Below are 25,232 nucleotides of genomic sequence, written 5' to 3'. Positions count from 1 at the left end.
GTCACTTTTACTCCTTAAAGTGGTTATTCCTAGTTGGTTACCCAAAACACACAGCATGTAACCATTACCACAAGGACCTCACCTCCTTATTTCCTCCAATTGACTATCAACGGCTGGTTACCCGAAAACACACATCATATAACCCTTACCTGGATAGTCGTTTTCTAGAATCACCCCCAAAGGTGACTATTGGTAGCTAGTTACCCGAAACACAGCGTGTAACTATTACCACAAATCCCTTAACCGTGGCTACCTACAAGCACAATATACCGGCAATAGATACCTACCTAGACGACACAACCTAACCATATTACACCACAATCAGATTACACGACAGGTTACACGACAATCAGATTACACGACAATCAGGTTACACACGATTACACACAGCGATCAAATTACCCAAAGCGATCAGATTACACACACAGCGATCAGATTACACTCGGCAATCAAATTACACAGAACCTAGCCATAGGAAGATTCTATTCGACCCATTTTTCAAAAAAAAAAACAAAACGTTAATTTTCAACAGGCGTGTCCCTTACCTAAGAAGCTGCTTTCTTGGCCTTTCCTAATCAACGACGGTCCGACTTCCCTCGAACTGAGCCTTCTTTTTACGTAGGCGTTGAACCTTTGCTACATTTAATCCTCTTGAGGTCGGTTCTGGCAACAACGATGGTGTTCCCTCGCGGCGGCGGTGATGTGGGTGCTGGGCGGAGGGTTTCTGATGTGGGAAGGGGTGCGGAGCGGTGTGGGAAACAATCGGCTGCGGGACCATAAGCGTTGGGTGGCAGCGCCTTAAGGAAAAAAAGTGAAAAAGAGGGAAGGAAGAGCGGCGGCAGAAAGAAGGTAGAGTGGCGAGCGGCTGCTGGCTAAGGGTTTGGCTCCCATGCTAAACCCTAGGGCTTATTTTTTTTAACTCTTATTTTGTCATTGGGCCGTGGGCCCAAAACATGGACCTTACAATATTCCCCAAAAAGAAACTTTCGTCTTCATAGTTCAAACCCTTATCTAACCGTAGAGGTTTGAAATCTATCACATGCGATGAGTCAGATATGTATAGTTGCAATATCGATACATGGAACACATTGTGGACTCCTGAGAGTGTAGATGGTAGGGCCAACCGGTAAGCTACTTGTCCCACTCGCTCCAAGATCTTTAATGGTCCAATGAAGCGTGGGCTTAACTTTCCTTTGCACCCGAACCTAAGAACGCCTTTCATGGGAGAACTCCAAATCCCTTCGTCTCACATCGGTATAACTCTTTTGCCTGCTTTGGGCCGTACGCATTCTAATCCTTATTTTCTGGATAGCCTCATTAGTTGCTTGCACTAAGTCGGGGCCCAACAACTTGCGTTCTCCCACTTCATCCCAACACACTAGGGATCGACACTTCTTCCCGTATAAGGCCTCAAAAGGTGCCATACCCAATGTCGCTTGATAACTGTTGTTATAAGTGAACTCTATGAGATGCAAGTGTGTGTCCCAGCTACCGACAAAGTCCAACATACAGATCCATAACATGTCCTCCAGAATTTGGTTTAAGCGTTCAGTTTGCCCATCGGTCTGTGGGTGGAATGCTGTACTAAACTCTAGCCGTGTACCCAAAGCTTTCTTAAGGCTTTTCCAAAACTTTGATGTGAAACGGGGATCCCTATCTGACACAATGGATATCGGTACCCCGTGCAATCTTGTAACTTCCTTCAAGTACAATTGAGCCTATTTATCCACGGAATAAGTGGACTTCCATGGCAGGAAGTGGGCTGACTTTGTGAGCCTATCAACCACAACCCATATAACTGTGTAGCCTTTGGCCATCCTCGGTAATCCCACGATAAAGTCCATGGCGATGTTCTCCCACTTCCATTCAGGTACGCTAAGTGGTTGTAATAGCCCCGCCGGCTTCTGCCTTGGGGCTTTGACTTGTTGACAAACAAGACACTTGCTCACGAACTTGACCACATCACGTTTCATATTCCGCCACCAATAATGTCGTTTCAAATCCTAATACATCTTGGTACTGCCAGGATGTAGGGCGAATGGTGAGTGGTGAGCCTCGGTTAGGATTTCTACCTTCAGTTCTTCTTCATTTGGCACACATAACCGCCCATGGTACAAGAGCCCCCCATTGGCTGTCAATGCAAACTCCTCTATCTAATTGACCTCTATCAAACGTCTTTTTCCAACCAAATCTGGATCACCATGTTGTCTATCAATAAGACGTTGCCTCAAGGTCAATTGTATGGTTAACTGGGCCAGTTGAGCGGCAACCTCCCCCACAGCCACTACTACACCGGTGCGTTCTAGATCCTGCTGGATCGCGTTTTATGTGGTGATTAGAGCTGTCACGACTCAATTTTCGAGGCTTCAAAAAACTAAATCATGACCCAAAAGACGAAAATCGAAAACAAATAAAATTAAAAGAAAATAAAAAGAAGAGTAAAATAAAAAGATGAAAATCCAATAAAATTAAAATAGAAGGAAAGGGAGTGTAATTTTTTAAATATTTCAAAATAGGATTTAAATTTACAAAAAGGAAATACAATACAAATGTAAAAGGAATTTGCAAAAGACTCCATAAGACCAAAAAGGAACTGACGCTCCGGAACGACCCCTCTGTGACCGCACAGCTCTCGAACGCTCCTCCACCTTGACCGACACCTGACAAAAAAGGTAGAAAGGAATGAGTATAAAAATTACAGGTTCCCACGGTTTCCTAATTCGGTCTTAGGACATCTGGTTCTAATCTTAGTATCTGGTTCTAATCTTAGTCCCTTGGAGCTTGCCCCTTGGGTTTCACCGGTTCAATTTTTTAAATATTTCAAAATAGGATTTAAATTTACAAAAAGGAAATACAATACAGATATAAAAGGAATTTGCAAAAGACTCCATAAGACCAAAAAGGGACTGACGCTCCGAAACGACCCCCTCTGTGACCGCAGAGCTCTCGAACAATTCGGTCTTAGGACATCCTGCCCTCTGTGACCGCAGAGCTCTCGAACAATTCGGTCTTAGGACATCACGCCCTCTGTGACCGCAGAGCTCTCGAACAATTCGGTCTTAGGACATCCTGCCCTCTGTGACCGCAGAGCTCTCGAACAATTCGGTCTTAGGACATCACGCCCTCTGTGACCGCAGAGCTCTCGAACAATTCGGTCTTAGGACATCCTGCCCTCTGTGACCGCAGAGCTCTCGAACAATTCGGTCTTAGGACATCACGCCCTCTGTGACCGCAGAGCTCTCGAACAATTCGGTCTTAGGACATCCTGCCCTCTGTGACCGCAGAGCTCTCGAACAATTCGGTCTTAGGACATCCTGCCCTCTGTGACCGCAGAGCTCTCGAACAATTCGGTCTTAGGACATCCTGCCCTCTGTGACCGCAGAGCTCTCGAACAATTCGGTCTTAGGACATCCTGGTTCTAATCTTAGTCCCTTGGAGCTTGCCCCGCCAAACTAATATGATCGGTATCTCTCTGGCTATCTGGGACTACATGGTATCTAGCCTAGGGGTGTGCTGAGATAGTCTCTAACTAATTGATATATAACCAGCGTAAGTGAATAGGCATAGATGAAGAACAGAGGTGAATCAAGGCATGGCAATGTAATTGTTATAACCAATACCCTTTTGTTTGGCCCATGCAGGTTTCGAACCTACGACCTTCGCGTTATTAGCACGACGCTCTAACCAACTGAGCTAATAGGCCTTTTGTTGGATGGGCATAGATGAAGAAAGGAGAGAAATCAAGACATTCTTTGTTTCGAACCTACAACCTTCACTTCACGTTATTAGCATAAACGCTCTAACTAATTGATATATAACCAGCGTAAGTGCATAGGCATAGATGAATAAAGGAGATGAATCAAGGCATGGCAGTGTAATTGATATAACCAATACCATTTTGTTTGGCCCATGCAGGTTTCAAACCTGCGACCTTCGCGTTATTAGCACGACATCTAACCAACTGAGCTAATAGGCCTTTTGTTATATAGGCATAGNGCATGAAGAAAAGAGATGAATCAGGTTTTGAAGCTACGACCTTCATGTTATTAGCACAACGCTCTAACTAATTAAGCTAATAGGCCTTTCATTGGGGAAATCAAGGCAAAAAAAACTAATCAGCGTAAGTGAATAGGCGACGTTCTAACCAATTGAGCTAATAGGCCTTTTGTTGGATAGATAGATGAAGAAAGAAGAGAAACTGAGGCATTCTGACAATATACGAGGCAAAAAAGGCTAATCATCGTAAGTGCATAGGCATGAAGAAAAGAGACGAATCAGGTTTTGAACCTACGAACTTCATGTTATTAGCACAACGCTCTAACTAATTAAGCTAATAGGCCTTTAATTGGGAAACTCAAGGCAAAAAAAACTAATCAGCGTAAGTGAATAGGCATAGATGAAAAACGAAGATGAATCGAGGCATAGAAGTGTAATTAATATAACCTATACCCTTTTGTTTGGCCCATGCAAGTTTCAAACCTGCGACCTTTGCGTTATTAGCACAACGCTCTAACCAACTAAGCTAATAGGCCTTTTGTTGGATAGACATAGATNATGAAGAAAGGAGAGAAACCGAGGCATTCTGACAATATACGAGGCAAAAAAGGCTAATCAGCGTAAGTGCATAGGCATAGATGAAGAAAGGAGATGAATCAAGGCATGGTAGTGTAATTGATATAACAAATTCCCTTTTGTTTGGCCCATGCAGGTTTTGAACCTGCGACCTTCGCGTTATTAGCACAACGCTCTAACCAACTGAGCTAATAGGCCTTTTGTTGGATAGGCATAGATGAAGAAAGAAGAGAAACCGAGGCATTCTGACAATATACGAGGCAAAAAAGTCTAATTAGACTAAGTGAATAGGCATATATGAAGAACGAAGATGAATCAAGGTATAGAAGGGTAATTAATATAACCAAAACCCTTTAGATTGGCGCATACAGGTTTTGAACCTGCGACCTTTGCGTTATTAGCACAACGCTCTAACCAACTAAGCTAATAGGCCTTTTGCTTGATAGGCATAGATGAAGAAAGAAGAGAAATCAAGGGTTTCGAACGCTCTAACCAACTGAGCTAATAGGCCTTTTGTTGGATAGGCATAGATGAAGAAAGAAGAGAAACCGAGGCATTCTGACAATATACGAGGCAAAAAAGGCTAATCAGCGTAATTGATATATAACCAAAACTTTTTGTTTGGCACATGCAAGTTTCAAACTTGCGACCTTCGCATTATTAGCACGACGCTCTAACCAACTGAGCTAATAGGCCGTTTGTTGGATAGGCATAGATGAAGAAAGAAGAGAAACCGAGGCATTCTGACAATATACGAGGCAAAAAAGGCTAATCAGCGTAAGTGCATAGGCATGAAGAAAAGAGATGAATCAGGTTTTGAAGCTGCGACCTTCATGTTATTAGCACAACGCTCTAACTAATTAAGCTAATAGGCCTTTCATTGTGGAAATCAAGGCAAAAAAAACTAATCAGCGTAAGTGAATAGGCATAGATGAAGAACGAAGATGAATCAAGGCATAGAAGTGTAATTAATATATAACGAGTGTAATTGATATAACCAATACCCTTTTGTGTGGCCCATGCAAGTTTCGAACCTACGACCTTTGCGTTATTAGCACAACGCTCTAACCAACTAAGCTAATAGGCCTTTTGTTGGATAGGCATAGATGAAGAAAGAAGAGAAATCGGTTGGATAGGCATAAATGAAGAAAGAAGAGAAACCGAGGCATTCTGACAATATACGAGGCAAAAAAAGCTAATAAGTTCATAGGCATAGATGAATCAAGGCATGAGAGTGTAATTGATATAACCAATACCCTTTTGTTTGGCCCATGCACGTTTCGAACCCGCAACCTTCGCGTTATTAGAACGACGCTCTAACCAACTGAGCTAATAGGCCTTTTGTTGGATATGCATAGATGAAGAAAGAAGAGAAACCGAGGGTTTCGAAGGCCTTTTGTTGGATAGGCATAGATGAAGAAAGAGGAGAGGTATTCTGATAATATACGAGGCAAAAAAGGCTAATCAGCGTAAGTTCATAGGCATAGATGAATCAAGGCATGGCAGTGTAATTGATATATAACCAATACCTTTTTGTTTGGCCCATGCAGGTTTCGAACCTGCGACCTTCGCGTTATTAGCACGACGCTCTAACCAACTGAGCTAATAGGCCGTTTGTTGGATAGGCATAGATGAAGAAAGAAGAGAAACCGAGGTATTCTGACAATATACGAGGGAAAAAAGGCTCAGACCTTCATGTTATTAGCACAACGCTCTAACTAATTAAGCTAATAGGCCTTTCATTGGGGAAAAAACTAATCAGCGTAAGTGAATAGGCATAGATGAAGAACGAAGATGAATCAAGGCATAGAAGTGTAATTAATATATAACGAGTGTAATTGATATAACCAATACCCTTTTGTGTGGCCCATGCAGGTTTCAAACCGGCGACCTTTGCATTATTAGCACAACGCTCTAACCAACTAAGCTAATAGGCCTTTTGTTGGATAGGCATAGATGAAGAAAGAAGAGAAACCGGTTGGATAGGCATAGATGAAGAAAGAAGAGAAACCGAGGCATTCTGACAATATACGAGAAAAGGCTAATCAGCGTAAATGCATAGGCATAGATGAAGAAAGGAGATGAATCAAGGCATGGCAGTGTAAGGAGATGAATCAAGGCATGGCAGTGTAATTGATATAAACAATACACTTTTGTTTGGCCCATGCAGGTTTCAAACCTGCGACCTTCGCGTTATTAGCACGACGCTCTAACCAACTGACCTAATAGGTCTTTTGTTGGATAGGCATAGATGAAGAAAGAAGAGAAACCGAGGCTTTCTGACAATATACGATGCAAAAAAGGCTAATCAGCGTAAGTGCATAGGCATGAAGAAAAGAGATGAATAGAAGTGTAATTAATATAACCAATACCCTTTTGTTTGGCCCATGCAGGTTTCGAACCTGCGACCTTCGCGTTATTAGCACGACGCTCTAACCAACTGAGCTAATAGGCCTTTTGCTGGATAGGCATAGATGAAGAAAGAAGAGAAACTGAGGCATTCTTACAATATACGAGGCAAAAAAGGCTAATCAGCGTAAGTGCATAGGCATAGATGAAGAAAGGAGATGAATCAAGGCAAGCTCTAACCAACTGAGCTAATAGGTCTTTTGTTCGATAGGCATAGATGAAGAAAGAAGAGAAACCGAGGCATTCTGACAATATACGAGGAAAAAAAGGATAATCAGCGTAAGTGCATAGGCATGAAGAAAAGAGATGAATCAGGTTTTGAACCTGTGACCTTCATGTTATTAGCACAACGCTTTAACTAATTAAGCTAATAGGCCTTTCATTGGAGAAATCAAGGCAAATAAAAAATTAATCAGCGTAAGTGAATAGGCATAGATGAAGAACGAAGATGAAACAAGGCATAGAAGTGTAATTAATATAACAAATACCCTTTTGTTTGGCCAATGCAAGTTTCGAACCTACGACCTTCACGTTATTAGCACAACATTCTAACCAATTGAGCTAATAGGCCTTTTGTCGGATAGGCATAGATGAAGAAAGAAGAGAAACCGAGGCATTCTGATAATATACGAGGCAAAAAAGGCTAATCAGCGTAAGTGCATAGGCATAGATGAATTAAGGCATGGCAGTGTAATTGATATATAACCAATACCCCTTTCGTTTGGCCCATGCAGGTTTCGAACCTGCGACCTTCGCGTTATTAGCACGACGCTCTAACCAACTGAGCTAATAGGCCTTTTGTTAGATAGGCATAGATGAAGAAAGAAGAGAAACCGAGGCATTCTGACAATATACGAGGCAAAAAAGGCTAATCAGCTTAAGTGAATAGGCATAGATGAAGAACGAAAATGAATCAAGGCATAGAAGTGTAATTAATATATAACGAGTGTAATTGATATAACCAATACCCTTTTTTTTGGCCCATGCAGGTTTCAAACGTGCGACCTTTGCGTTATTAGCACAACGCTCAAAAAAACTAAGCTAATAGGCCTTTTGTTGGATAGGCATAGATGAAGAAAGGAGAGAAACCGAGGCATTCTGACAATATACGAGGCAAAAAAGGCTAATCAGCGTAAGTGCATAGGCATAGATGAAGAAAGGAGATGAATCAAGGCATGGTAGTGTAATTGATATAACAAATTCCCTTTTGTTTGGCCCATGCAGGTTTTGAACCTGCGACCTTCGCGTTATTAGCACAACGCTCTAACCAACTGAGCTAATAGGCCTTTTGTTGGATAGGCATAGATGAAGAAAGAAGAGAAACCGAGGCATTCTGACAATATTCGAGGCAAAAAAGGCTAATCAGCGTAAGTGAGTAGGCATAGATGAAGAACGTAGATGAATTAAGGCATAGAAGTGTAATTAATATAACCAATACCCTTTTGTTTGGCCCATGCAGGTTTCAAACCTGCGACCTTCGCATTATTAACACAACGTTCTAACCAATTGAGCTAATAAGCCTTTTGCTGGATAGGCATAGATGAAGAAAGAAGAGAAACCGAGGCATTCTGACAATATACGAGGCAAAAAAGGCTAATCAGCGTAAGTGCATAGGCATAGATGAAGAAAGGAGATGAATCAAGGCATGGTAGTGTAATTGATATAACAAATTCCCTTTTGTTTGGCCCATGCAGGTTTTGAACCTGCGACCTTCGCGTTATTAGCACAACGCTCTAACCAACTGAGCTAATAGGCCTTTTGTCGGATAAGCATAGATGAAGAAATAAAAGAAACCGACGCATTCTGACAATATACGAGGCAAAAAAGGCTAATCAGCGAAAGTGCATAGGCATGAAGAAAAGAGATGAATCAGGTTTTGAAGCTACGACCTTCATGTTATTAGCACAACGCTCTAACTAATTAAGCTAATAGGCCTTTCATTGGGGAAATCAAGGCAAAAAAAACTAATCAGCGTAAGTGAATAGGCATAGATGAAGAACGAAGATGAATCAAGGCATAGAAGTGTAATTAATATATAACGAGTGTAATTGATATAACCAATACCCTTTTGTTTGGCCCATGCATGTTTCGAACCTGCGACATTCGCGTTATTAGAACGACGCTCTAACCAATTGAGCTAATAGACCTTTTGTTGGATAGGGATAGGCGACCTTCGTGTTATTAGAACGACGCTCTAACCAACTAAGCTAATAGGCCTTTTGTTGGATAGGGATAGATGAAAAAAGAAGAGAAACCGAGGGTTTCGAACCTGCAACCTTTGCGTTATTAGCACAAGGCTCTAACCAACTAAGCTAATAGGCCTTTTGTTGGATAGGCATAGATGAAGAAAGAAGAGAAACCAAGGCATTCTGACAATATACGAGGAAAAAAAGGCTAATCAGCGTAAGTGCATAGGCATGAAGAAAAGAGATGAATCAAGTTTTGAACCTGTGACCTTCATGTTATTAGCACAACGCTTTAACTAATTAAGCTAATAGGCCTTTCATTGGGGAAATCAAGCCAAAAAAAACTAATCAGCGTAAGTGAATAGGCATAGATGAAGAACGAAGATGAATCAAGGCATAGAAGTGTAATTAATATAACCAATACCCTTCTGTTTGGCCCATGCAGGTTTCGAACCTGCGACCTTCGCGTTATTAGCACAACGCTCTAACCAACTAAGCTAATAGGCCTTTTGTTGGATAGGCATAGATGAAGAAAGAAGAGAAACGTGTTGGATAGGCATAGATGAAGAAAGAAGAGAAACCAAGGCATTCTGACAATATACGAGGAAAAAAAGGCTAATCAGCGTAAGTGCATAGGCATGAAGAAAAGAGATTAATCAGGTTTTGAACCTGTGACCTTCATGTTATTAGCACAACGCTCTAACTAATTAAGCTAATAGGCCTTTCATTGGGGAAATCAAGGCAAAAAAAACTAATCAGCGTAAGTGAATAGGCATAGATGAAGAACGAAGATGAATCAAGGCATAGAAGTGTAATTAATATATAACGAGTGTAATTGATATAACCAATACCCTTTTGTGTGGCCCATGCAGGTTTCGAACCTGCGACCTTTGCGTTATTAGCACAACGCTCTAACCAACTAAGCTAATAGGCCTTTTGTTGGATAGGCATAGATGAAGAAAGAAGAGAAACCAAGGCATTCTGACAATATACGAGGAAAAAAAGGCTAATCAGCGTAAGTGCATAGGCATGAAGAAAAGAGATGAATCAAGTTTTGAACCTGTGACCTTCATGTTATTAGCACAACGCTTTAACTAATTAAGCTAATAGGCCTTTCATTGGGGAAATCAAGCCAAAAAAAACTAATCAGCGTAAGTGAATAGGCATAGATGAAGAACGAAGATGAATCAAGGCATAGAAGTGTAATTAATATATAACGAGTGTAATTGATATAACCAATACCCTTTTGTGTGGCCCATGCAGGTTTCGAACCTGCGACCTTTGCGTTATTAGCACAACGCTCTAACCAACTAAGCTAATAGGCCTTTTGTTGGATAGGCATAGATGAAGAAAGAAGAGAAACGGGTTGGATAGGCATAGATGAAGAAAGAAGAGAAACCAAGGCATTCTGACAATATACGAGGAAAAAAAGGCTAATCAGCGTAAGTGCATAGGCATGAAGAAAAGAGATGAATCAAGTTTTGAACCTGTGACCTTCATGTTATTAGCACAACGCTTTAACTAATTAAGCTAATAGGCCTTTCATTGGGGAAATCAAGCCAAAAAAAACTAATCAGCGTAAGTGAATAGGCATAGATGAAGAACGAAGATGAATCAAGGCATAGAAGTGTAATTAATATAACCAATACCCTTCTGTTTGGCCCATGCAGGTTTCGAACCTGCGACCTTCGTGTTATTAGAACGACGCTCTAACCAACTAAGCTAATAGGCCTTTTGTTGGATAGGGATAGATGAAAAAAGAAGAGAAACCGAGGGTTTCGAACCTGCAACCTTTGCGTTATTAGCACAAGGCTCTAACCAACTAAGCTAATAGGCCTTTTGTTAGATAGGCATAGATGAAGAAAGAAGAGAAACCGAGGCATTCTGACAATATACGAGGCAAAAAAGGCTAATTAGAGTAAGTTCATAGGCATGGCAGTGTAATTGATATATAACCAATACCTCTNGAAGAACGAAGATGAATCAAGGCATAGAAGTGTAATTAATATAACCAATACCCTTCTGTTTGGCCCATGCAGGTTTCGAACCTGCGACCTTCGTGTTATTAGAACGACGCTCTAACCAACTAAGCTAATAGGCCTTTTGTTGGATAGGCATAGATGAAGAAAGAAGAGAAACTGAGGCATTCTGACAATATACGAGGCAAAAAAGGCTAATCAGCGTAAGTGCATAGGCATAGATGAAGAAAAGAGATGAATCAAGGCATGGCTGTGTAATTGATATAACCAATACCCTTTTGTTTGGCCCATGTAGGTTTCAAACCTGCGACCTTCGCGTTATTAGCACGATGCTCTAACCAACTGAGCTAATAGGTCTTTTGTTGGATAGGCATAGATGAAGAAAGAAGAGAAACCGAGGCTTTCTGACAATATAATTATTAGCGTAAGGAGAGGAATGGCATGGCAGTGTAATTATGTAATTATCAGCGTAAGGAGAGGAATGGCATGGCAGTGTAATTATGTAATTATCAGCGTAAGGAGAGGAATGGCATGACAGTGTAATTATGTAATTATCAGCGTAAGGAGAGGTGACAGTGTAATTATGTAATTATCAGCGTAAGGAGAGGAATGGCATGGCAGTGTAATTATGTAATTATTAGCGAAGGAGAGGAATGGCATGGCAGTGTAATTATGTAATTATCAGCATAAGGAGAGGAATGGCATGGCAGTGTAATTATGTAATTATCAGCGTAAGGAGAGGAATGGCATGGCAGTGTAATTATGTAATTATCAGCGTAAGGAGAGGCATGGCAGTGTAATTATGTAATTATCAGCGTAAGGAGAGGAATGGCATGACAGTGTAATTATGTAATTATCAGCGTAAGGAGAGGTGACAGTGTAATTATGTAATTATCAGCGTAAGGAGAGGAATGGCATGGCAGTGTAATTATGTAATTATTAGCGAAGGAGAGGAATGGCATGGCAGTGTAATTATGTAATTATCAGCATAAGGAGAGGAATGACATGGCAGTGTAATTATGTAATTATCAGCGTAAGGAGAGGAATGGCATGGCAGTGTAATTGTGTAATTATCAGAGTAAGGAGAGGAATGGCATGGCAGTGGAGAGGAATGGGTGTAATTATGTAATTATGAGCGTAAGGAGAGGAATGGCATGCCAGTGTAATTATGTAATTATTAGCGTAAGGAGAGGAATGGCATGGTAGTGTAATTATGTAATTATCAGCGTAAGGAGAGGAATGGGCATAGACGAAGAAAGAAGAGAAACTGAGGCAAAAAGGCTAATCAGCGTAAGTGAATAGGCATAGATGAAGAAAGAAGAGAAACCGAGGCAAAAAAGGCTAATGAGCGTAAGTGAATAGGCATAGATGAAGAAAGAAGAGAAACCGAGGCAAAAAAGGCTAATGAGCGTAAGTGAATAGGCATAGATGAAGAAAGAAGAGAAACCGAGGCAAAAAAGGCTAATGAGCGTAAGTGAATAGGCATAGATGAAGAAAGAAGAGAAACCGAGGCAAAAAAGGCTAATGAGCGTAAGTGAATAGGCATAGATGAAGAAAGGAGAGGAATCAAGGCGTGGCATTGTAATTGATATAACAATAGTAAATCCTTAGTTTGGCCCATGCAGGTTTCGAACCTACAACCTTCACATTATTAGCACGACACTCTAACCAACTGAGCTAATAGGCCTTTTATTGGATAGTCATAGATGAAGAAATGAGAGAAATCGAGGCATTCTAACCATGTACGAGGCAAAAAGGGCTAATCAGCCAAGTGAATAGGCGTTGATAAATGAAGGTGTGACAGTGTAATTGATATAACAATAGTAAATCCTTTGTTTGGCCCATGCAGATTTTGAAGGCGTGATAGTGTAATTGATATAACAATAGTAAAACCTGTTTGGCCCATGCAAATTTCAAACCTACAACCTTTGCATTATTAGCACAACGCTCTAACCAACTGAGCTAATAGGCCTTTTGTTGGATGGACATAGATGAAGAAAGAAGAAAAATCAAGGCATTCTGACCATGTACGGAAAAAATGGCTAATCTGTAAGTGGAATGGGCATAAATAGAGAAATGTGAGGAATCGAGACGTGGAAATGATATAACTATAGAAAGCTTTGGCCCATGCAAGTTTCAAACCTACGAACTTCACATTATTAGCAAGACATTTTAACCAACTGAGCTAATAGGCCACACTCTAACTAATTGAGCTAATAGGCCTATTGTTGAATGGACATAGATGAAGAAATGAGAGGAATCGAGGAATTTTGACCATGTATAAGGCAAAAAAGGCTAATCAGCCTAAGTGAATAGGCATAGATGAAGAAAGGAGAGGAATCAAGGTGTGGCAATGTAGTTTTCAAACTTGCGACCTTCACATTATTAGCACAACGCTCTAACAAACTGAGCTAATAGACTTTTTGTTAAATGGGCATAGATGAAGAAAGGAGAGGAATCGAGGCATTCTGACCATGTACGAGGCAAAAAAGGCTAATTAGCGCAAGGGAATGGGCATAGATTAAGAGAGGCGAGGCAATATACCTGATATAACAATAAAAAGCTTTTGCCCATGAAGGTTCCAAACCTATGACCTTCGTGTTATTAGCACAACACTTTAACCAACTGAGCTAATTGGCCTTTTGTTGAATGGGCATAGATAAAGAAATGAGAGAAATTGAGGAATTCTAACCATATACGAGGCAAAAAAGCATAATCAGCGTAAGTGAATAGGCATAGATAATGGAATGAAAGGAATCAAGGCGTGAAAGTGTAACTGATATATAACAATAGTAAGCTTTGGCCCATGCATGTTACGAACCTATGACTTTTGCGTTATTAGCATGACGCACTAACCTAGAGCTAATAAGCCTTTTGTTGAATGGGCATAGATAAATAAAGGAGAGGATTGAGGCATTCTGACCATGTATGAGGCAGAAAAGGCTAATGAGCGTACGTGAATAGGTATAGATTGTTGGTGACAACAAAAATTGAAGTGAGATTGATAGAAGGAGTGATTTGAATGATTGAAAGGGAGGTCATTTTATAGGAGGGGATTTCATTGCTTTCCGGAGTTGGTTGGGATTTTTGTGGATGAAATTGCTTTCATCTCCTTCTTCTCCATAGTAACTAATTTCAAATTACTATTATTAGCTTCAACACCCTCCCTTAAACTGAATTCTGCAGAAATCAGTTTAGGACTTCACTTCATCTTCTTGATATACATCTTGGATTCTGCACATCCCCATCTTTCTTCTAAACTTCTCGAACAATGGTTATTTCAAGGGCTTTGTGAATAGGTCTGCGATTTGTTCATCACTTCTGCAAAAGTTGAGTTCAATAATGCCTTCTTTACACAAATCATGCAAGAAATGAAATCGAACATCGATGTGCTTACTTCTTTCATGCAACACAGAATTTTTAGACAACTTAATAGTTGACATATTATCACAATATATAACCGTCGTACCAGGTTGCTTCTGATTAAGAATTTCAAGCATTTTTCTTAACCAAATTGCTTGGCACGAGCATGCTGCTGCTGCCACAAATTCTGCTTTTGTAGTTGAGAGTGTTACAATAGGTTGCTTCTTTGAAGATCAACAAATAGCTCCTGAACTCATCATGAAAAGTACTTCCTGAAGTACTTTTACGATCATCTATATTACCTGCATAGTCGCTATCTGTATAGCCAACCATCTTCGGATCATCTCCTTTCTTGTAGAATACCCCCAAATCAAAAGTTCCTCTCACATAACGAAGTATCCTTCTTGCTGCATTGAGATATTTTTTTGTTGGATGCTCCATGTAACGACTTATCATACTAACCGCATACATGATGTCTGGTCTTGTTGAAGTTAGGTATATCAAACTTCCCACAATTTGTTTGAAGTACCTATTATCAACCTCTCGCCCTTCAATATCCTTGTGCAACTTCAAACCCAATTCTGATGGAGTTTCAAATGTGCGCTCATCCAATTTAAATCTTTCAAGTAATTCTTGAGCATATTTCTTCTGACAGATAAAGTTACCTGCGGGAGTTTGAGTAACTTCTACTCCAAGAAAATATTTCATCAAACCAAGATCTGTCATTTCAAATTCCTTCATCATGCTCTTCTTAAAAAATTCAAACATTTCTTCATTATTGTCAGTAAATATTAAATCGTCAACATATAAGCAAATAATGATAATGTTACCTCCCTTTTCAGTTTTCACATACAACGTATGTTCATACGGGCATTTAGTGAATCCCATCTTTTCAAAATGAGAATCAATGCGACTGTACCATGCCCTCGGAGCTTGCTTCAAACCGTACAAAGCTTTCTTCAACTTGTATACTTTTTCCTCTTTGAATTTTTGAACAAAACTTTCTGGTTGTTCCACATATACCTCTTCTTGAAGCTCTCCATGTAAGAAGGCCGATTTCACATCAAGTTGATAAATAGGCCAAAATTTCTTTGCTGCAATAGAAATTATGAGCCTGATAGTATCTTGACGTGCCACTGGTGCAAATACCTCCTTATAATCAATTTCATACTTCTGCTTGTGTCCTTTTGTAACGAGACGCGCCTTGTACTTATCCACCTCACCATTTTCATTCAACTTGGTTTTGAAAACCCATTTTACTCCGATTGTTTTCTGCCCTCTAGGAAGATCAATGAGCTCCCAAGTCTTGTTCTTCTCTATGGATTTGATTTCACTGTCCATAGCTTCCTTCCATTTCTTCTCCTTTACCGCTTCTTCATAGACAATTGGAACACTATTTATGNTTTCGGATGGAAAAGAATTTCTTTCATGTTTTGCTACTACACAGCTCTCGCAAATTTCTGATTGGAGGAGTAATATCTAGCAACCAGCNATGAGCTCTCTCCATGCTCATAGTGAGGCTGAATAGGAGCTTCAGTTTGTTCTTCTTCAAGATCTATAGAAATCTGCTCATTCACAGTGATCTTTTCTTCCCATGTCCAAGTCTTCTTTTCGTCAAAGACTACATCACGACTTACCACCACCTTCTTTGTCAAGGGATCATAGAGCTTGTACGCCTTAGAGGTCTCGCTTACTCCAAGGAACACACACTTCAAACTCTTGTCCTCAAGTTTCTTCCTTTTCTCATCAGGAACGTGTGCATATGCTATGCACCCAAAGATTCTAAAGTGGTCTACTGCGGGTTTTCTTCCACTCCATGCTTCTTGTGGAGTCATATCTCTAACAGAAAAAGTAGGGCTCCAGTTGAGAATGTGAACGGACCACACGACAGCTTCTGACCATAATTCCTTCGAGACTTCTCCTTTATTTAGTAAACTTCGAACCATGTTGAGAATGATCCTGTTTTTCCTTTCGGCCACACCATTTTGTTGTGGTGTATATGCTGTTGTTAACTGCCTCCTTATGCCCTTCTCTTCACAAAATTTAATAAACTCGTTCGAGCAGAACTCTCCACCTCTGTCAGTTCTTAAAGCCTTGACTCTTCTTCCAGTTTCCGTCTTCATAGTAGCACAAAATTTTTTGAAGCAATCAAAGGCTTCTGATTTGGCGTGCAAAAAATAAGTCCATGTTTTTCGACTAAAATCATCGATGAGGGTCATGAAATATTTCTTGTTACCATTTGATGCTGGAGAGATGGGACCACATATGTCCGAATGAATCAACTCCAAAATTGCTTGAGCTCTTCTTGATTTTCCAGATGGAAAAGAGTTTCTTTCATGTTTTGCTACTACACAGCTCTCGCAAATTTCCGTTGGTGGAGTAATATCTGGCAACCCAGTTACCATCTTCTTTGAGGACAACGTCTTTAATCCTTTGAAGTGTAGATGACCATACCTAAAATGCCAAAGCCAGGTGGTATCTTCTTTCTTCACCATCAAACTTTTGGCAACGATATTTAACGTCAACGGATATAGACGGTTGGTGGTCATCTTCATCTTAGCAATCGATCCTCTTTTGGAGTCATAAATTTCACATTCATCATTTTGGAATGTGATCACATACCCCTTTTCTTGTAATTGACCGATACTAAGTAAGTTGGCTTTCAGATCAGGGATGTAGAATACATTAGAAATAGACTCTACAAAGCCATTTCTAGTCTTGATATCTACGGTTCCTTTCCCCATCACTTGGAGAGTTGAATTGTTGCCGAGAGAAACCGTAGTATGAAAATTTTCATCTAGAGTTGAGAAGAATTCCTTACAACCTGTCATATGATTGCTGCATCCAGAGTCTACGACCCATACACCTTGATCTGCAATCTTCATAGCATGGAATGACATTAATAATGTTTCTTCTTCTCTTCTCTCCACAAAATTGGATTGATCTCTTTTCTCCTTTTGAAGCCTGGTATAGCATTCATTTTTGTAATGTCCAAGGCGTCCACATCTGTAGCATTCCACCTTGGACTTGTCAAAGTGTCTCTTGCCTTTGTTTTCATAATCATTTCTGGCTAGGTCTGCTGACCTGCCAACATCTCCACTTCTTTCTCGACTGCCTCTCCCATGACCTCTGCCTCTTCTTTGCCCTCTACCTCTAGAGCTTGACGTTTCACTTGGTGTGGATATCTTTAAGGCTGTCATCTCCTCTATTGCACTTGTACGATTGAGTCTCTGTTCATGTACTAAAAGGGAGCTTTGGAGTTCATCTATTTGCATCTCTTCGACATTGTTTGCTTCTTCGGTATAACATACAATGTAATCGAACTTTGGAGTTAGTGATTGCAAAATCTTTTCTACGACCGCAACATCCGTGATTGAATCACCATGCATCCTCATTTTACTTGCAAGACTTATAACCTTGCCAATATAATCATTCACCGTTTCTTTCTTTTGCATTTGGAGAATTTTAAAGTCTCTTCTAACGGCTTGTAGTTGAGCACGCTTTACTCTCATTGAGCCTTGATACTTCCTCCTCATATAATCCCAAATTTCCTTGGACAGTCTTCTTTTGAAGCATTGTTTCCAAAATAGTCCTATCAATGGACTGAAATAAATAGTTCTTAACCTTCAGGTCCTTCAACTTCGATGCTGCCAACAGTTGCTGTTGACCAGTTGAGAGTACCTCGCCTTCATTTGGCTCTTCATAACCCGTCTCCACCATATCAAAAAACTCCTTTGATCTGAGAAAATTTTCCATCAACATCGCCCAATGATCATAGTGACCATCAAACCTCGGGATGGTGGGCTGAACGTAGCTCTCAACTTGTTTTTGTGCTATCATACTTGCTGCTGCAAGATTGCTCTGATACCAGTTGTTGGTGACAACAAAAATTGAAGTGAGATTGAGAGGAGGAGTGATTTAAATGATTGAAAGGGAGGTCATTTTATAGGAGGGGATTTCATTGCTTACTGGAGTTGGTTGGGATTTTTGTGGATGAAATTGCTTTCACCTCCTACTAGTAACTAATTTCAAATTACTATTATTAGCTTCAAGATGAAAAAAGGAGATGAATTGAGGCTTGGCAATGATATAACTATAAAAAGCTTTGGTCCATGCAAGTTTCAAACTTACAACCTTCTCGGTATTAACACGACGCTCTAACCAACTGAGCTAATAAGTCTTTTGTTGAATTGGCATAGATGAAGAAAGAAGAGAAATCGAGACATTCTGACCATGTATGAGGCAAAAAGGCTAATCAACCTAAGTGAATGGGCATAGATGAAGAAATGAGAGGAATCGAGGCAAAAAAGGCTAATCAGCGTAAGTGAATGAGCATAGATGAAGAAAGTGAAGGGAATGAACTCTTCATCCACGTAGCGGAAGCATTGAGAACCGTTTGATTTTTAATAGGAATTTAAACATAAGTAGTAAATACGAAAGCAATAACTCATACCTTTGTAGAAACCGTAGATTATGATTCTCGATCTTAACAACAATGCTTTTCTCCAAAGTCTTCCGTGCTCTAACTCTAACTCCAGTAAGTTGGCTTGTGGGAACCTTTTAGAATAATAGGAGAATTCTAACAAAGATAGTGTAAAAACTATATTTTTTTTGGTTCAATACTAGAGTCCTATTTATAAGGACTTTGTAAGAATAATTTGCCAAATATATATTCCAATATCTTACATATTAGGAAACAATATTTTATTTAAATCATATTTAAATATCATAATCTATCTCAACATATATGGAATCTCATTCCATTTTCGAATATATATTTTATTTAATGTATCTAATATACATTAATATATTTTTAATATTTAATGTATCAAATACAATAAATATACTTCTCTAATTTGAACCTTTCAAATTAAATCTATTTTTCTCCTTTAATATTTAATATATCAAATATATTAATTTGAACATTTCAACTTTATTCTTTCAACTAAATTCTTTTGGTGTTATTATGAGCTAGCATGGGACCTTATGGACCTACCGGTTATAAGCTCCAATGACATCAAATTAATTAACTAAACTCCTTAGTTAATGAATTTTGATTCATAACTATAGGTCACTCCACTATAGTCCTATAGTTGAACTCTTATGCATCGTAGGACAAGTTATGTCCATGGGTTATCAAAGACAAGTCGATCCTTCACGAGTTATTCGTAACTATAGCTAGGTCAAAAGTCCGTTTTACCCCCGTAATTACATTTTGTACCTTAAGTACCACTGATTCTCTAATAAACAATTTGTTTATGATCCAATCATAAACTGAGTCCCTCTTGGGCCAGTGAGAGGGTGGGGCCCCATTGTTCAAGTCCCGAAATCAGCACTTAAGAGAATTACTCGTCTACTTACCCTATATGGGAAGAAGTGAATTCCATCTTGTGAGGTTATGTTCTCAGCTCCCTATTTGGTCAAATCTCCAAAATGGTAGGCATATTGAATTAGCTACAAAAACCATTCTCACCCATGCAAATCAGAAGACAAGTCCTCATAGACAGGAGTTCATAACTCACTCATGATTAAGATCGAGTCACACATGATCATCCTGTGAAATATTAATCTTCTTAATTTATGGATTTATAAATAGAAATTAAATATTTTGTGGTTCAGTCTTATACAAACTCATTGTATAGGATACCTCCACTCCCATGTCTCCACATGAATGATTTGGATCAAATCATTTATAACAATTACAAAGCGAACCATATCAATAGTGTTACCATGATAAGACACCCAACCTTATCCATATACTATAGACCTTTTTGGTTATTACTTGAACATGATCTTCTGTATGTCAACTACATACTGTTCAAGTTTACCATAATAACCTTGGATCTTATATGATGATTGGATAATGTTTCCCACAGTAACAAATTACTTAATTCATGAATGAGAAATGTTCAATTACAAAAAACTACGAGCTTTAGGGCACAAATCCCAACAGAAAGGAGAGGAATCGAGGCAAAAAAGACTTGCCCTTTGGAGATTGCCCCTTGGGACTTGCCCCTTGGAGATTGCTCCTTAAAGCTTCACTAGTTCATCGTCCTTTCATTTGATACCTAAGGGTTCCTTATGCCGAGTTGAAATGACCGGTATCTCTCTATGAGGCACTACTTCTGCATGGCTATCTAAGACTACATGGTATCTAGCTTTGGTGTGTTGAGTACCTCCTAAGCCCATGACAGTCCCCTGGGGGTGCGACCCAACCCATTCCCGTGCAGCTAATGGGCTATACGACGTGGGAACAAATTTCCTATGCGAAATGACTGGGTGCAGTGAGAACTGATTAGGAACCCTTGGTCCACCCACGAAGCTATAGATACCGTTCACACAACTAGTAGTCTAAGAACACTCCTAAGGTACCTTATCGCTGTGGTAATCTGTTATGTTCCTAGGGGAAGGTTAGGTCTGGCTTGAGTGACTTGTCACTTCTAACCGCATATCCCTAGGTTTATCATAATAATGAGTCATAAAAAATAACAGAGTGTGCATGCAACCGTCATCTTACATCATAATAAATAATTCATACAAATCAGACACGCATGCTCAATGGGGCGATGGCCTCCATCAAGCACTTGGAACGCGGAGTACACAATTACAACATCAATTAAACATATGCATACGTATAGCGGAAATTTAAAGCATGATTGCACACTCAAATAATTTACCCAATAATCCAGGTTCATTGCAATCAACTGGCCAAATTTCAGTCATAGAAGGCTACCACCTAAAGCAAATAACTAGCATGCATGCAATACAAACGAATCCTACAAGTATTTTTTTCTAAATACTGGGTAGTGACTTACATGATTGACATGTGCTCTTTCGTTGCGTTTTTATGCTCGTGAGGTGTCCAAAAATACTGATTTTCTTTGATTACGTCCCTATTCACATAAAAACATTATTAAAACAGGAATCGAGACAAAAATCGGGCAAACAGAAGGCAAACTGGCGAAAACAGGCCTAAAACTGACCTTCATGCGCTAGCCACGCGTGTCTCACGCATGTGTACTACGCCAAGGATATGCCCTGTAATCGCGATTCCTTGGCCGATTCGGGAGGCAATTCGATTCAGTCCGCTTGGATCGCGGGTCAACTGGACCAATGGCTTTGGGTCGGATCGTCCACCGGGTTGAAATGCGGGTCAGACGGTGTGAGTTGCAACTACCGCGTGTCAACGATCGTATGGAGCCGTGTAGCTCCCTTCTGCGTGTGATACTTTGCTCCACGCATCGACCGACAGGTGTCACTCTTTTTTCGGTGCGCTCCTCCTCCCGCCGGTTGACACGTGACTTGCCGAAAATTTTTCTCTCTCCTCTTGAAAATCGCAACACATAAGTGATTAGGTTTTTCGTGCTTTTCTCATTTTCATATCTTTTAATTTATAACTCAATTTGATTCAGCTTCTTCATCAAAGTTGTAGATCATATTTTGAAATTTTTTTCTTAATTTTTACTTCATTACAAAACGAGTTACAAACATCAAAAGGAGATTCGTTAGCATCCTTACCGTTCTTGGAAGAACTCTCGGATCTTTGCCTTCGAACCAAAATTCCGATTAACTGTCTTCATGAATCTTGCGGAGAATTCCATCTAGATGAACATATCAAGATTTCATACCTTGATTCACAACGGAGAGTCCTAGATATGAGAGAAATGCTAAAAAATTTACCTTATGGATTCCAGTTTTCTTGACGGAAAAATGGAGCTCCGATCACCAAAATCCTCTCCTATCATCAAAGAAGGAGTCCTTGAAGACGACGTCCACAGAGGTCCGGTGAGATTTCCAACGACGGGTTTCTTGATCTCACTCCCAAACTTTCTCTCTCTACGTCTTTCTTTGTTTTAGGTATTCTACTATGGCTTCTCATGAGCACAGTAAGTAGGTATGTATGTACGTATGTATGTATGTATATTCATTTCCTTTTATTTTCTTTTTTCTTCCTTTCCTTGGGTGCTCATCTCAGTTCCCAACAACACAATCAATGCATCCTGATGTCATCTCATGTCTCGTGACAACTTAGCCATTTTGGCTTGTTTAAACACATATGTTAGAAACTAACCCATGTGTCTACCATCTCATTGGAACATCTCAAACATCCATTTATCTAGGTTCTCATCGGGCATTGGACTTTTTTGTGTCTATGCTAGACTATTTACGAAATTCATTCTAGATGCAAGTGAATAATTCAACCTCTGACATACTAGCTGGGGTGCAATACTGGCACAGTCGTGCTGTTCAATACTATCCTTAAAAGACCATTTTCAAAAGAAGACGCTTGTCCCACGACGCTCGCCCACGTTGTGACACACATACGTGCCACATGATAACTTGCTTAGGCCACAAGAACTAGGGGTGGTGGAGAGATGACCCAGGCCTCCTTCTATAGCATTTTGAGGCATTTCCAATCCTTCTCGAGTAGACATCATTTTGGCATGCGGACAAACGGCCCCGTGCATAGTCTGTCAATTTTGATACCAAATTTGGTGAGCTTTCATCTATCATATAGACGAACTTGATTCTAAAGTCGCATGTCGAAAGTCATATTGAAACCTTGACTTCTGAGGTTATGACTCGAGGTTTGACACTCGTGTCACCTCGTTCTCTCAAACCTTGTGTATGCCTCGACTTAGCTTGGCTGCACACTCTTGGTGTGTTGGATGATGCATCGTTCTCCTTGGTTGCATCATGACACTTCTCAATCTTGGCCTTTACGTAACAGGATGGGTGCCACATGAGGGCTGCCCCTTGTCTGTCTTGCATGTGGGGTCACAACCTACTTTTTCTTAGTGAGATTGTGACGCTCTCCCCCATTTAGCCTAGTCATCGTACTCGATGACTTTCTTGAGGGTACAATTATTTCATCGATTGTGACATTCTCCCCAATTTAATCTCAGCATCATCCCGATGACAACTCGAATATCGGACTAGCTGCTTGTTTGACCCACTGTCGAATATTCGAATATCAGAATGAATATGGAAGCTTGCACATTACTTATGGGGTATCCCACTGTCGAACCTTCTCTAAGTCTCTGAAACTCGCAACATAAGCATGACAAAACACAACTTGCCCAATGGTTGTGGACTATCCCTTTATGGACCTAACTTCACCCACTTTTCGGATTTTGTAGGAACTTACTAGAAAACCATGAAAAAAAACTAGCCTCGACATTCCTCGCCTGAGCTAGGGGGAGAGCACCCTAGACGCCTAGAGATCTGTAACACAACATTCTCTCGTCATGGCCACATATCTTTTTGGAAGCAAGGCTTAAAAGCTTGTAACATAGTCCTGTGTTGACACTGCACTTCAGCCAACTTATCAACTTGTCACTTTCACGTGGCAAACGCTGCACTGTCTTGCCGCAACTTTTTTTTTACTGTGTCACCCATGTCCAGTCTGATGCTCTCTTCTCAAGCGAATGCTGGTCTTGACACTCTTGTGAAGCCAACCACCTTAGGCACTAGGTGTGTAACGACCCGAAATTTTTTACTTAATTTAAGGTCGCTACTATATACGTATCATAAACATTGAATGCGGCAGACTTCATTTAAATTCCATAAAACATATCCTTTAGCTTAAAACACAGTCATGGACTTACGTATTTCAAAAACATCTTTAAACCGACACAACAAAAGACTAAATAAAATAAATAAGCGTATAAGTTAAAAACATCCTATTCTAGCCTAAGTCTAAGAAAATAAATACCACTATCCTGCGCATGTGTCATGGTCTCGAGTTGCGATGTCGTCGTCAACCGTACAAGAATGCCTTGCCTTAACCTAAAAAATGTAGTAGCACATGACTTGAGTATTTAAAGAAATACTCAGTAAGTGACCCACTATTAGGGGTTAAATGCAAGAACATGCGAATACAATAACGGGACCTATCCTTTTAATCTATTTCCCTACGATACTATCCTAACGGGTAATTTGGATGTGTACCATATACTCTACACACAGCCCATACATGCGAGTATAGGCTCACCAGTCAGTTTGCACACCGCTGGGCCACTTTCCTTGTCGGACGAGCATACTCTGGGAGCTCCTTAGGCCGGACACCCGTTAAAACTAGTAACCGTCACACTAGCGCTATGCAAAACATAACGATCGTTGTCCTGCCATTGGATGTACGCGTCCGTACCCTCGTGATGGAATAGGGATATCCCCCTAAATGCATGAGCACACATAATGCATGAGGTCCCCAACATTTCTACTTTTATCATTATGAATATAACCTCGCTATCATCTTTCATGCTTAACATGTCATTTCTCATTTTTCAGTCTACCTATCATACATAATCCTAACGGGGTTATATTTCATTTCATTTATCGTGATATCATGTCACTCATAACATGTTGTATACATACAATTTAGAAAACATAACATAACTCTCCATGCTTTTAACATGTCGTTTCATAACGTGCAATTCATACAACAATTACCTCAATGATCACACAAAACAATCTAAAAATAACATATCACATCACAATATATCGTATCATAAACATGTCATATCGTAAACACTTCGTGGTCATATCGTTCCCTAACTTATCATAGCCTTAACGTTCTTATACCTATCACAGTCATATCGTTATGTGAACGTACCTTAGTCATATCATCACAGGAACGTATCCTAACGCTATCGTTCTATCAATCTATCACAAACCTATTCCTTTCTACCCATATCCTACCCATATTCTTTCATCAATCTCT

The 25,232-nt window shown here is 40.0% G+C and overlaps 15 non-coding genes across 15 annotated transcripts; all 15 read right to left on the bottom strand.

The window, feature by feature from the left end:
- Window positions 1-3,629: 3,629 nt before the first annotated feature.
- On the bottom strand, window positions 3,630-3,703 carry TRNAI-AAU. The gene has a single exon. It is a non-coding gene; the product is annotated as a tRNA-Ile (tRNA).
- Window positions 3,704-4,458: 755 nt separating this feature from the next.
- On the bottom strand, window positions 4,459-4,532 carry TRNAI-AAU. The gene has a single exon. It is a non-coding gene; the product is annotated as a tRNA-Ile (tRNA).
- Window positions 4,533-4,696: 164 nt separating this feature from the next.
- TRNAI-AAU lies at window positions 4,697-4,770 on the bottom strand. Its single transcript has one exon. It is a non-coding gene; the product is annotated as a tRNA-Ile (tRNA).
- A 161-nt stretch (window positions 4,771-4,931) lies between these two features.
- Window positions 4,932-5,005, bottom strand: TRNAI-AAU. The gene has a single exon. It is a non-coding gene; the product is annotated as a tRNA-Ile (tRNA).
- A 580-nt stretch (window positions 5,006-5,585) lies between these two features.
- On the bottom strand, window positions 5,586-5,659 carry TRNAI-AAU. Its single transcript has one exon. It is a non-coding gene; the product is annotated as a tRNA-Ile (tRNA).
- Window positions 5,660-6,110: 451 nt separating this feature from the next.
- TRNAI-AAU lies at window positions 6,111-6,184 on the bottom strand. The gene has a single exon. It is a non-coding gene; the product is annotated as a tRNA-Ile (tRNA).
- A 769-nt stretch (window positions 6,185-6,953) lies between these two features.
- On the bottom strand, window positions 6,954-7,027 carry TRNAI-AAU. Its single transcript has one exon. It is a non-coding gene; the product is annotated as a tRNA-Ile (tRNA).
- A 676-nt stretch (window positions 7,028-7,703) lies between these two features.
- Window positions 7,704-7,777, bottom strand: TRNAI-AAU. The gene has a single exon. It is a non-coding gene; the product is annotated as a tRNA-Ile (tRNA).
- Window positions 7,778-8,193: 416 nt separating this feature from the next.
- TRNAI-AAU lies at window positions 8,194-8,267 on the bottom strand. Its single transcript has one exon. It is a non-coding gene; the product is annotated as a tRNA-Ile (tRNA).
- Window positions 8,268-8,663: 396 nt separating this feature from the next.
- Window positions 8,664-8,737, bottom strand: TRNAI-AAU. Its single transcript has one exon. It is a non-coding gene; the product is annotated as a tRNA-Ile (tRNA).
- An 863-nt stretch (window positions 8,738-9,600) lies between these two features.
- Window positions 9,601-9,674, bottom strand: TRNAI-AAU. The gene has a single exon. It is a non-coding gene; the product is annotated as a tRNA-Ile (tRNA).
- Window positions 9,675-10,027: 353 nt separating this feature from the next.
- On the bottom strand, window positions 10,028-10,101 carry TRNAI-AAU. The gene has a single exon. It is a non-coding gene; the product is annotated as a tRNA-Ile (tRNA).
- Window positions 10,102-10,418: 317 nt separating this feature from the next.
- Window positions 10,419-10,492, bottom strand: TRNAI-AAU. The gene has a single exon. It is a non-coding gene; the product is annotated as a tRNA-Ile (tRNA).
- A 333-nt stretch (window positions 10,493-10,825) lies between these two features.
- Window positions 10,826-10,899, bottom strand: TRNAI-AAU. The gene has a single exon. It is a non-coding gene; the product is annotated as a tRNA-Ile (tRNA).
- A 295-nt stretch (window positions 10,900-11,194) lies between these two features.
- On the bottom strand, window positions 11,195-11,268 carry TRNAI-AAU. The gene has a single exon. It is a non-coding gene; the product is annotated as a tRNA-Ile (tRNA).
- Between the last annotated feature and the right edge of the window lie 13,964 nt (window positions 11,269-25,232).

Source organism: Cucurbita pepo, unplaced genomic scaffold, assembly GCF_002806865.2.
Source record: "Cucurbita pepo subsp. pepo cultivar mu-cu-16 unplaced genomic scaffold, ASM280686v2 Cp4.1_scaffold000176, whole genome shotgun sequence".
In the NCBI taxonomy this organism is placed as follows: domain Eukaryota; kingdom Viridiplantae; phylum Streptophyta; class Magnoliopsida; order Cucurbitales; family Cucurbitaceae; genus Cucurbita; species Cucurbita pepo.
Note: the sequence above shows the minus strand (reverse complement) of the source record. Positions and strands in the feature narration are given on the sequence as shown.